This window comes from Macrobrachium nipponense, chromosome 34, assembly GCF_015104395.2.
Source record: "Macrobrachium nipponense isolate FS-2020 chromosome 34, ASM1510439v2, whole genome shotgun sequence".
NCBI classification, from domain to species: Eukaryota; Metazoa; Arthropoda; class Malacostraca; order Decapoda; family Palaemonidae; genus Macrobrachium; species Macrobrachium nipponense.
In genome coordinates this window covers 15,711,606-15,724,877 of record NC_061095.1, presented here as the reverse complement: position 1 = coordinate 15,724,877, position 13,272 = coordinate 15,711,606, and the positions used below count along the sequence as shown (strand labels likewise).

The 13,272-nt window shown below is 34.5% G+C and overlaps 1 protein-coding gene across 1 annotated transcript in view; it reads right to left on the bottom strand.

Moving 5' to 3' along the window:
• LOC135207929 (potassium voltage-gated channel protein Shab-like) overlaps positions 1-13,272 on the bottom strand; it is a 439,867-nt gene that overhangs the window by 366,294 nt on the left and 60,301 nt on the right. Inside the window, exon 3 of the mRNA XM_064239886.1 lies at positions 3,062-3,120. The gene's annotated coding sequence lies outside the window, so the exon portion shown is untranslated. The remainder of the gene's footprint in view (positions 1-3,061; positions 3,121-13,272) is intronic.

Here is a 13,272-nt window from a genome sequence, read left to right as displayed (position 1 = left end):
AGTTAAGGACCTTGACTACTGGGAAAGACTACAATCCTTAAAATTATATAGTCTAGAAAGGAGAAGAGAACGCTACATGATAATTCAGGCATGGAAACAGATAGAAGGAATAGCTGAAAACATCATGGAGCCAAAAAATATCAGAGAAGCAAAGGAGAGGTAGATTAATAGTGCCCAAAACTATACCAGGAAAAATAAGGAAAGAACACAGGACATTAATCCACTACGCACCAGCATCGATAATGCAGCGTCTATTCAATGCGTTGCCAGCTCATCTGAGGAATATATCAGGAGTGAGCGTAGATGTGTTTAAGAATAAGCTCGACCAATATCTAAACTGCATCCCAGACCATCCAAGATTGGAAGATGCAAAATATACCGGAAAATGTACTAGTAACTCTGGTAGACATTAGAGGTGCCTCATACTGAGGGACCTGGGGCAACCCGAACAAGATGTAAGGCCTGCAAGGTAAGGTAAGGTCTCTCTCTCTCTCTCTCTCTTTCTAATACAGTGCTTATCCGTCCTTCATATCTCTCGTGACGACCACTGTTATAAGTAAATTTTAAATATTTTATAGCAGCCTGCATCTCATACACGCTATCGTGGATACTTCCATGACTCGATTTTACTTCATTATTAAATATATATATATATATATATATATATATATATATATATATATAGATATATATAAAATAAAATTTTATTATATATAATACAATTATCAAACTTTAAACCTCACAGCGTAGGAAAAACAATGTAACGCTTATTATTATTATTATTGATTAGTTATTATTATTAGTTATTATTTATTATTATTATTATTATTATTAATTATTTATTATTATTATTATTATTATTATTATTAAATTAGTCCAGAACGAAAAACGTAATTCCGATTTCATGTTTTTTTATAAAAATGTAAGGTTAAACAAATTGTAATTACTAACTAATAATAATAATAATAATAATAATAATAATAATAATAATAATAATAATAATAATAATAATAATAATAATAATAATAATAATAATAATAATAATAATAATAGGATGCAACCCGGAACCCCACACTATAAATACCACCCAGTCGAATTGGAGGAATGTGATAGACTAAAAAAAAAATTAATAATAATAATAATAATAATAATAATAATAATAATAATAATAATAATAATAATAATAATAATAATAATAATAATAATAATAATACACAATGACTGCATCTACCTGCCAGACTCCGCACAATCACCTTGAACCAACGATTACCAAATTCTTCATTTTCGTGGGTGAGAAGAAATGACATTTCTCAGACTTTTAATTTTGGTTTTCTTTTCCCTGCCAAAGAGTTGTCAGAGAATGAATTGCCATAACAACTTTTTTGCGATAAATAAACACAATAAAAAGATTAAAAGTCCTAGATTGCCGGCCAAAGCCGAGGGTAAATATAATTTTCTAGTGAGGTGCGGAAGTCGGTAATTACAGAGATAAATTATGGAGTAACTACGAGTAATTACACGGCAATTTCAGCACTTTTAATGCCGTTGTAAAAGTCTAGAGAACAGTAGATTAACTGCCCTGGTTTAACAAATGGAAGTCCTTTCTGTCAACTACTCAATATGAATACTAGATTTGGCATTTCTTGAGTAATCCAGAGAGAGAGAGAGAGAGAGAGAGAGAGAGAGAGAGAGACTGTGTGGCGTATCTGTCAGTAGATTGTTAATACTACTTTATTAGAGAGAGAGAGAGAGAGAGAGAGAGAGAGAGAGAGAGAGAGAGAGAGAGAGAGAGAAAGTCTATCAAAGTGAAAATGGCTGGTCTAAATCTGGAAGATTTCAGAACACAAATCAACAAACTTAGTATGACACTGATCATGGAATTATTTTCATAAGTCATTTTGCCTAAAAATCATGAGTTCATCTTACTCTCCTCAAATCAACAAAATTTGTCTTCATTCTGTTCAAACATGACCAACATCACCAACTTCAAGCTTCATACATGACTAACATCACAAACTTCAAGCTTCAAACAAGACCAGCATCACAAACTTCAAGCTTCATACATGACTAACATCACCAACTTCAAGCTTCAAACATGACAAACATCACCAACTTCAAGCTTCAAACATGACCAACATCGCAAACTTCAAGTTTCAAGCACGACCAACATCACCAACTTCAAACTCAAACATGACCAACATCGCAAACTTCAAACTTCTTTCGTGACTAACATCACGAACTTCAAAGATTATAAATGATCAACATCACAATTTTTACACTTTACCATACTCAACATCATACGAACTTCGAACTTCGCACGTGACCAACAGCACACGAACCTCACACAATAAAAAAAAAACACGGAAACAAAATGGCGAACATTCAGTAACCCCCTATCAGAAGAAGCAGCGCCACCCACATAACAAGATACGAATCAATCAAACGACAAGCACGAGGTAATTAAGAAGCAAATGTGAAGGAACCACTACTTTTGATAACTCCGCTGAGAGAGAGAAGAGAGAGAGAGAGAGAGGAGATAGAGAGAGAGATTAGAGAGAGAGAGAGAGAGAGAGAGAGAGAGAGAGAGAGAGACGTGAATATATGATGCGAAGTTTACTTGTAATTAATGGCGAAAAAACGCGAATTTTACCTGGCTAATGCATAAATACGTCCCTGATATATATATACTATATAGTATATTATATATATAATATATATATATATATATATATATATATATATAAAAGGGGGGAGCTCGAAACACGGTAAAAAAAATTGTGGGTAAAAGAAATTAACTTTTAAAGTTAAACAAACACGTGTAATAACTCCAGGAAATAAATTTGAAACATATATACATTCACAAACACACACACAAATGAATTTGTATATTTATATATATTTTATATATATATATATATATATATATATATATATATATATTATATATATATATATACAGTATTTTTCCAAGTAGATAACGACAAAAGCCACACAGCTTGACAAGTAATTCTGAAAATTATTCAAAATAATGAAAATGCCTTTTCGGCAACAGACGACATACCTTCAATTGCAAATCCTGACCACGGTCATTCGTTATAGCTTGCGATCGACAAACGGCTCCTGAAAAGAAAAGGAAATAATACTTCAGTAAAGCAAGACCAAAAAAAAGGGAGTTCATTTCGTGAACTTGATGAACCAGCAAAAAAAAAAAAAAAAAAAAAAAAAAAGTTCAATCTGAGCGATGTACGACAACTGTGGTTTCAATTGATTAATAAATAATTTCTTGACGAAAACGTTCTATAGAAGATATCAAGAAAGTGCCGTCGGTGCACCTCACGCGATGCACTGTAGGCATCGCTTACGACTCTGCAGCATCCATTAGGCCCCCCTAAATACAACCATTTTCATTCCTTTTATTGTACCTCCGTTCACATTCCCTTTCTTCCATCTTACTTTCCACCCTCTCCTAATAATTGTTTCGACAATATCTTCAGCGGTGAATGACCTCATAGGTCCCAGCGCTTGCCATTTGGCCTAAATCTTATTTTTCAATATTCCGATGAGAAGACTTCATAAATAAAAAAAATATAAAAAATTATTCCCATACCTTACGTACATACAACTGCATCAATAATCTGAATCATTGTATATAATACAAAGCCAATCAGCAAGAAAATATCGTCCCCTTTCTATTGAAGTAATTATAATAGTAATATTCGATTCCTTGTTGTTAATTAGAACTGCCACCGACCACTTCAATCGACACTTTCTTTAAATACCGTGAATCCATTACCAAACTGCGTCTAAGAACTCTATCATCTCCCTCGCATAACTTCATCAATATTAAGTCTCTGGTCAATTGCGAATTATTGCACTTGATAACCAATATTAACAAATATGTAAAACTGAATCACGAAAATATGGAACGTGAAGAATATATAAACAAAGACAAATTCCACGAAGGAAAGAGAAACAATAGAGTATTACAAGGCCTTTCGACTTCTAGTCCTTGACTTAGCAGACGACAAGAAGTCCGAAGGCCTTGCAGTACTCTATGTTTTCTCTTCCCTTCGTGGAATTTGTCTTTACTTATATATTCATCACGTTCCACATTTTCTTCCCTTCGTGGAATGTCTTGATTTATGAACAAGTATAAAACGGAGATGTCCGCATACACTCTTCAGAAACACATCTACTGCGTCGTAAGCCTCACTATGAATTACATACAAACTGTAATACAAATACAGGCAAAAATCCTGAAATCACCAATAGAATTTATTACCCAGGTGGCGCTAAACCTTCAAAAATCCAGATGTTGGACAAATGCAACACTATTAAGTATAAGAGACAAAATAGCATCGTTAAATACTGCCTAATCTTTTTTTTTAATTAAAAAACCAAAACGTAGAGAAAATCATAAAAAAAATGATTCCATGTACTGTCGGCCAAAAAACTCGTGGCAGAGGTTTCATAATTTTTCGTTCACTTGCCTGACGCACGATTCATGCCTTATTTATCGATTTTTCTTTTCAAAGATGGACGAAAATCGTATGTAATGACGTTAAAACAGTCACTGATAATCTTTAGAACATTATGTTATGTATTGTGCAAAAACTAATTTCCATATAGCAAATTGACGTGAACGAAACGAAGTGATAAAAAACGTCATATATCAGAACCATAGATATACATTACCAAATAGATAGGAGACACCTATCACTAGCAGTATCGCATAAACATAGTCCTTAAATTATCATTTCAATATAAGTTGAAGGTAGTTGAACTATTCCATTTGTTAAATTTTACAGAAAACATTGGAATCTCACAAAATGCTATCAAATTTAAAACAAAAAAAGAAAAAATAACGATATCCTAACAGTGTGAACCAGGCGACCTCACTCTATTCTCTGATTGCTTTTGACGTATGTGCACGGGAATCTAATGTCAATGTGTCATTTATCGGTCTAAGAAACATCCCTCGATGAGCGAGAGACAATTATTGCTCTGCATTTCGGTGCAAGTTCCTGTTGGAGAGATATCAAGAAAGCTTAATAAACCGGAGAGAATCATACACAGAGAATCAAATTGTTTTTAAAGAACGGCAAAATTTAGAACATGGGCCTAGAGGTGGAACACCTCAAAGCACCACAAAGAGAGCAAGTCAATACGTAGTGTAAACGTTGCTGAGGCAACATTCATTTGTGAATTTTGAATTCTAGTGCATCGTCACGACATTGCTGAACCGAGGAATCATGACTAGCTCTACGCTTTATGACTGGTGTCTGATGAATACTTTAGATGGAAGGGAGAAGAGTTTTTAAATCTCCACTTGAAATCTTTGATAGGTGTCTAATGTAAAAATCTAATGAATAAGCAAACGTATCTTTGATGGATGAGAGATTCAGATAGGCTTACTCTTTTTGTTTTGTTTTTTATCGGTGGCCAGTGAATACCACGGATAGGGAAGGGAAGGAACAGTTTCAATGATGCATGCATTTTTTTTTTTCTTCAAAACCTAAAGAATACATTTTATTGGAGATACTTTATTAACATCGGCCTAATCCCTCCATCACTCCTATACGCCACCTCCGCTCTCTTCTACATCTCAGGCGACTCGAGCCGACTTCTCACTACGAACTCCATCGCTTGAAAGCATCAGTAATGATAACGGTTATTTTAAAATTCCCCGCACCGACAACGGGCGCCTTAAAATGCGTTTATAAAATATTTTCTGTTCAAAGAAACTTTATCTTTCATTCCCCAAAATATGTTCATACACTCGTGTTACACCCTGTAGCCGTCAAAGAGCAACCCTTGATTAAAGCAGTCTTGAAAAAAAATAAAAAATAAAAACATGAAATAGACTTAAACGATAACGTCACCTTTCATATTTCTTATCCTTTCAGCTACTTATAATATGCTTATGGTAGTAGGTCGAGGTATACATGTGAAACTAATTTGAATTAATTTCTAGTTAAAGAAATGAATAGCTACAGAAAGATCAACCTAAGAAAGCTTTAATGAAAGTAATCCTTTCTTAATGTATTCGTTAGTTTTGACTCCCACAGCTTTCCAACTTGTCCAAATGAAACAGGGTGATATGCAAGGAATTCGATAAGAAATAAGACTGAATTATATTCGTTTGATTTTTTTTTTAATAGCTAGGTCTGAGTTAATTATGTTAAGCAATTATGAAAAGGATAAGAAGAAAGGCGAACATGGCTAATGAAACAAGAATAACGGGAATAGTCAATTAAAGCAGATTAATATATATAATATATATAGATATATATATATATATATATATATATATATATATATGTGTGTTGTGTGTGTGTGTGTGTGCGTGTGTGTGTGTATATATATATATATATATATATATATATATATATATATATATATATATATATATATTGTCGATTTAAATATTCATTTATATTACGTATCCGAGAGAGTATAATCATGCGTGAAAATCAGAAGTCCAATTTAGGCCCACTAAATATTATGTCATGCAAATTATTTCATTGATCAAAGGACAAAACTAGTTTAATTAAACATCGTTTTCAAAGAATGTTAACGCCTTGATGTTATTGTTTAACGGCTGTAGGACTAAATGACAAGACCCCAGTGCAGTACGATACGTTGAGTTAAGAACTCGAGCGGCAGCAAAGTCAACTTCAAAATGCTTCGGTATGCTGTTACGAAGCTAGAGTTGAGAATAAAATTAGAAATCGTGGACCCATCGGTATATATTTTCCTTACTTTGCAAAATAATTATCTTTAATACGTTGAATAAGTCTACTCTATTCTAATGTAATTTATTTCAAGTACAGCACCTTTGAAAGGAATGTTGTTTATTGTTAAGTAAATAATCTGGCACCTGCATATGGCAATATTTCCATTACGAACAATGAATTAAGAAACTACGCCAATTCTTCGTTGGCCGTCTGTACTACTCGTAAATACACGCAATTTAAGACGACAATATAGATAATAAGCAACTTTTTCTCCTATTCTTTTCCCCGGAAAAGGCAAGACAACACAGACGAGAAGGAAAACAACACTAAAAAGTTTTATTTATTTCTCCAATAAGTTGCTGAGAGACAAACGAAACCGAGTCAGCAGAATTTAATATAAATAATATCTATCTTTTTCTTTCTCAAGGAGACACCGAGGAGGTCGTAAAGTAAAGTAACTGTTGCGGTGACGTGAATAAAAAAAAAAATAAATAAAAAGACAGGACCAATCTCCCCCCCCCCCCCTTGATTTTCTAGAAAGAAGCAGAGAACCGAGAGGGGAAGAAACACAATCTAATCCCATTTCAGAAAAAAAACTATCGCCCCCCCTTGATTTTCTAGAAGGAAGCAGAGAACCGAGAGGGAAGAAACACAATCTAATCCCATTTCAGAAAAAAAACTATCCCCCCTTGATTTTCTAGAAGGAAGCAGACCGAACCGAGAGGAAGAAACAAAACACAATTTAATCCCATTTTCAGAAAAAAACTATCCCCCCCTACCCCCCTTGATTTTCTAGAAGGAAGCAGAGAACCGAGAGAGGAAGAAACACAATTTTAACCTCCCATTTCAGAAAAAAAACTATCCCCCCTTGATTTTCTAGAAGGAAGTAGAGAACCGAGCTAGGAAGAAACACAATCTAATCCCATTTCAGAAAAAAAACTATCCCCCCTTGATTTTCTAGAAGGAAGTAGAGAACCGAGAGAGGAAGAAACACAATTTAATCCCATTTCAGAAAAAAAACTATCCCCCCTTGATTTTCTAGAAGGAAGCAGAGAACCGAGAGGGGAAGAAACACAATTTAATCCCATTTCAGAAAAAAAACTATCCCCCCCTTGATTTTCTAGAAGGAAGCAGAGAACCGAGAGGGAAGAAACACAAAATTTAATCCCATTTCAGAAAAAAAACTATCCCCCCCTTGATTTTCTAGAAGGAAGCAGAGAACCGAGAGGGGAAGAAACACAATTTAATCCCATTTCAGAAAAAAAACTATCCCCCCTTGATTTTCTAGAAGGAAGCAGAGAACCGAGAGAGGAAGAAACACAATTTAATCCCATTTCAGAAAAAAAACTATCCCCCCTTGATTTTCTAGAAGGAAGCAGAGAACCAGAGAGGGTGAAGAAACACAATTTAATCCCATTTCAGAAAAAAAACTATCCCCCCCCCCCTTGATTTCTAGAAGGAAGTGAGAACCGAGCTAGGAAGAAACACAATCTAATCCCATTTCAGAAAAAAACTATCCCCCTTGATTTTCTAGAAGGAAGTAAGACCGAACCGAGAGGAAGAACACAATTTAATCCCATTTCAGAAAAAAACTATCCCCCTTGATTTTCTAGAAGGAAGCAGAGAACCGAGAGAGGAAGAAACACAATTTAATCCCATTTCAGAAAAAAAACTATCCCCCCTTGATTTTCTAGAAGGAAGTAGAGAACCGAGCTAGGAAGAAACACAATTTAATCCCATTTCAGAAAAAAAACTATCCCCCCTTGATTTTCTAGAAGGAAGTAGAGAACCGAGAGAGGAAGAAACCAATTTAAATCCCATTTTCAGAACTTTATCCCTTGATTTTCAGAAGGAAGCAGAGAACCGAGAGGGGAAGAAACACAATTTAATCCCATTTCAGAAAAAAAACTATCCCCCCCTTGATTTTCTAGAAGGAAGCAGAGAACCGAGAGGGGAAGAAACACAATTTAATCCCATTTCAGAAAAAAAAAAAACTATCCCCCCTTGATTTTCTAGAGGAAGCAGAGAACCGAGAGGGGAAGAAACAAACACTTTAATAATCCATTTCAGAAAAAAAAACTATCCCCCCCTTGATTTTCTAGAAGGAAGCAGAGAACCGAGGGGAAGAACCAATTTAAATCCCATTTTCAGAACTTTAATCCCCCCTTATGTTTTTCTAGAAGGAAAAAAAAGCAGAGAACCGAGGGGAGAAAAACACAATTTTAAAAAAAAAAAAAAAAAAAAAATCCCTTTAGAAAAAAAACTATCCCCCCTTGATTTTTCTAGAAGGAAGCAGAGAACCGAGAGGGGAAGAAACACAATTTAATCCCATTTCAGAAAAAAAACTATCCCCCCTTGATTTTCTAGAAGGAAGCAGAGAACCGAGAGGGGAAGAAACACAATTTAATCCCATTTCAGAAAAAAACTATCCCCCCTTGATTTTCTAGAAGGAAGCAGAGAACCGAGCCTAGGAAGAAAAACACAATTAATCCCATTTCAGAAAAAAAAACTATCCCCCCTTGATTTTCTAGAAGGAAGCAGAGAACCGAGAGGGAAGAACACAATTTAATTCCCATTTCAGAAAAAAAACTATCCCCCCTTGATTTTCTAAGAGGAAGCAAAGAGACGGAGGGGGAAGAAACACAATTTAAAATCCCATTTTTCAAAAAAAAAAAAAAACTATCCCCCCTTGTTTTCTAGAAGGAAGCAGAGAAACCGGATAGGGGAAGAAACAAACAATTTATCCCATTTCAGACTATTCCCCTCCCCCCTTGATTTTCTAGAAGGAAGCAGGAGAACCGAGAGGGGAAAGAAAAACACAATTTAATCCCATTTCAGAAAAAAAACTATGCCCCCCTTGATTTTCTAGAAGGAAGCAGAGAACCGAGCTAGGGGAAGAAACACAATTTAATCCCATTTCAGAAAAAACCCAAAAAAAACTATCCCCCCTTGATTTTCTAGAAGGAAGCAGAGAACCGAGAGGGGCAAGAAACACAATTTTGAATCCCATTTCAGAAAAAAACTATCTAGCCTTGATTTTCTAGAAGGAAGCAGAGAACCGAGCTAGGAAGAAACACAATTTAATCCATTTCAGAAAAAAAAAACTATCCCCCCTTGATTTTCTAAGAAGGAGCAAGAGAAAAAAAACCCCCCGAAGGAAGTGAAGAAACCACAATCAATCCCATTTCAGAAAAAAAAACTATCCCCCTTGATTTTCTAGAAGGAAGCAGAGAACCGAGGGGAGGGGAAGAAACACAATTTAATCCCATTTCAGAAAAAAAACTATCCCCCCTTGATTTTCCTAGGAAGGAAGCAGAGAACCGAGAGGGGTGAGAAACACATTTTAATTTCATCCCATTTCCAAACACTAATCCCCCCTTTGATTGTTTTCTAGAAGGAAGCAGAGAACCGAGAGGGGAAAGAAACACAATTTAATCCCATTTCAGAAAAAAAAACTATCCCCCCTTGATTTTCTAGAAGGAAGCAGAGATCCGAGAGGGGGAGAAACACAATCTAATCCCATTTCAGAAAAAAAAAAAAATCCCAACCCCGAGATTTTCTAGAAGGAAGCGAGGACCGAGAAGGGAAGAAACACAATCTAATCACATTTCTGAAGCAAAAAAAAAAAAAAAAAAAAAAAAAAAAAACGCGAAAAGATGTGCCCTGCCAGAGGCTGACAAATTCGTCTCCTAAACGGGGGAAAAGGTCACAGAACTCTGCAAAACCTAAAGGAGATCGCAGATTTCAAACAGCAGTCTCTAGGGGGACTGTGTGTGTGTGTTCAAAATGAGAGAAATATCACGCCATTTCTTTTTCCTTAGAGATCGTGGAGCCAAGCGGGTGTTACGTTTCTGGATGAGGTTGTAAACCCTACTACCCAATCCTGGCGGAGACCGACAACAATCAGCTTACTACAGGGAGAATGTGTTTGTTCCAAATGAAGAATACGAAAGGAATATATGACATAATTCCTTTACCACGCGAGATCTTGGTTCCCAGCGGGAGTTGTATTTTCAGAGATATTATTGCATGAAATTCATATTTGATTTATTCAATTACCTTCTGTGATAAATGAATTCAAAGCAACATTATCCCTGAAATTGACTCCTCCTGATGAATCATATCGGCGCAATATACTTGCCATTTGCAATAGCAGAGAGAAAGCAGTGACTAGGAAAATAGGAAAGACTATAACTATAAGTTACGTGCAGCTGATGCAGCAGTAACTTTCAATAATTCCAAAATAATATAATAATAATAATAATAATAATAATAATAATAATAATAATAATAATAATACCATGGGGGGGGGGGTGGGACACCAGAGTTGAAGAGAAAGAGAGGGAAAAAAATGGATAAGTATCAAGATCTGAAAATAGAAATAAGAAGGATATGGGATATGCCAGTGGAAATCGTACCCATAATCATAGGAGCACTAGGCACGATCCCAAGATCCCTGAAAAGGAATCTAGAAAAACTAGAGGCTGAAGTAGCTCCAGGACTCATGCAGAAGTGTGAGATCCTAGAAACGGCACACAGTAAGAAAAGTGATGGACTCCTAAGGAGGCAGGATGCAACCCGGAATCCCAACACTATAAATACCACCACCCAGTCGAATTGGAGGACTGTGATAGAGCACACAAAAAAAAATAATAATAATAATATAATAATAATAATAATACAGGTTTTATAGAAGGTCTTCTTCCAGCAAATAATAATAATAATAATATTAATAATAAATAATAATAATAATAATAATAATAATAATAATAATAATAATAATACCACTAACCATCGCTAATTTATCATTTATTATACATCACTTATCTTTACAATTCGTTAATAAGCACAAAAAAAACAATACTGATAAATTATTTAAACAAAGAATACACATCCCCACCACCACCATCACAATAACAAACCAGTAATACAAACGAAACTTTTGTAAGAACCCGATACGAACAGTTTGCCGAAGTTCCTGGAGAATTGCTCGGGCACGCAACGCAGATCTCGCCAATCCCAAGACAAGCTACTTACGTTGTGGGTTTTGGTTATAAAAGAAAAAAAAAAAAAAAATTTAATACTGTCTGCCTTACTCGAGAGGCAGTGGTTCTCATTTCGATGTAATCTCCGTCGAGAGACCGTGGTTCTCATTTTCGATGTAATCTCCCGTCGAGAGACCGTGGTTCTCATTTTTCGATGTAATCGCCGTCGAGAGACCGTGGTTCTCATTTTCGATGTAATCTCCGTCGAGAGACCGTGGTTCTCATTTTTCGATGTAATCGCCGTCGTTTTTTTTTTTTTTTTTTCTAATGATGAAGAAATATCTCTCTCTCTCTCTCTCTCTCTCTCTCTCTCTCTCTCTCTCTCTCTCTCTCTCTCAAATATTATATACATAAAATCATTAAGCTAAAAAAATCGCTTAATATCCAATTCGCACTACTTATTACCTCAATGTTTGTATATAAATCACGGTGATGTGGTAAAAAAATATATATATATATATATATATATATATATATATATATATATATATATATATGCATATATATATTATATATTCCCTACACCGAAAATAGGTTCATAGCATAACGTATGGATACGGAAATAGAATCAATATACATCATACATAAAATGTAGGCGCTGACAACTGCACTATTTACTTGATTTATACTTATTATTAGGACGAAAATAAACCATAAACAAAACACTCTGGGAGTCACTGAAATAGCAAATGAGGTCTTCCAACCAAAAAACAAAAATATTCCACCATACTGCATGGCCGAAAATAAAGCATCTGCATTATTATTATTATTATTATTATTTATTATTATTTTTTTTTTTTTTGCTCTATCACAGTCCTCCAATTCGACTGGGTGGTAGGTTTATTATTATTATTATTATTATTATTATTATTATTATTATTATTATTATTATTATTATTACTGACAAGTCGGTTATTAAGCTGCATTTTGATTGGTCACGGGTTGGTGACGCAGACGGTCGCGGGAGGTGAAATCTCATTATTATTATTATTATTATTATTATTATTATTATTATTATTATTATTATTATTATTATTTATTATTATTATTATTATTATTGTACTTCTGTCTTTTGCTTCTATTCTGCAAAAGCCTGTTCATTAAGTAATCCCCTCCCTTTCCGCTCGGTTCTAAAATAAAAAACAACACAAAAGCATTTAATAAAAAAAATCTGCAAGGATGGCATAAGAAATCCCAAGTCATGGGATTAACAGCAAATATGCGACAAAAATCTGAAACCTGATTAAGTAATTAGTTTATAAGCAAAAAATGGATTAAACAATGACACAGAGTGCTTAGTAATATAAAAGAGCTACGAACATTAAAAGAATAAAAAAAATCGACATAAGTGAAACAAAAATTCTAAAATCTAAAAATTACTATAGAGGAAAATATCGTAATAAACTATTTAATAAGCTCAAGTAAAACTGAAATGAATTCAGAACTTCAAACCATACATCTCAAAAACACACTTATGAGGACAATAAAGC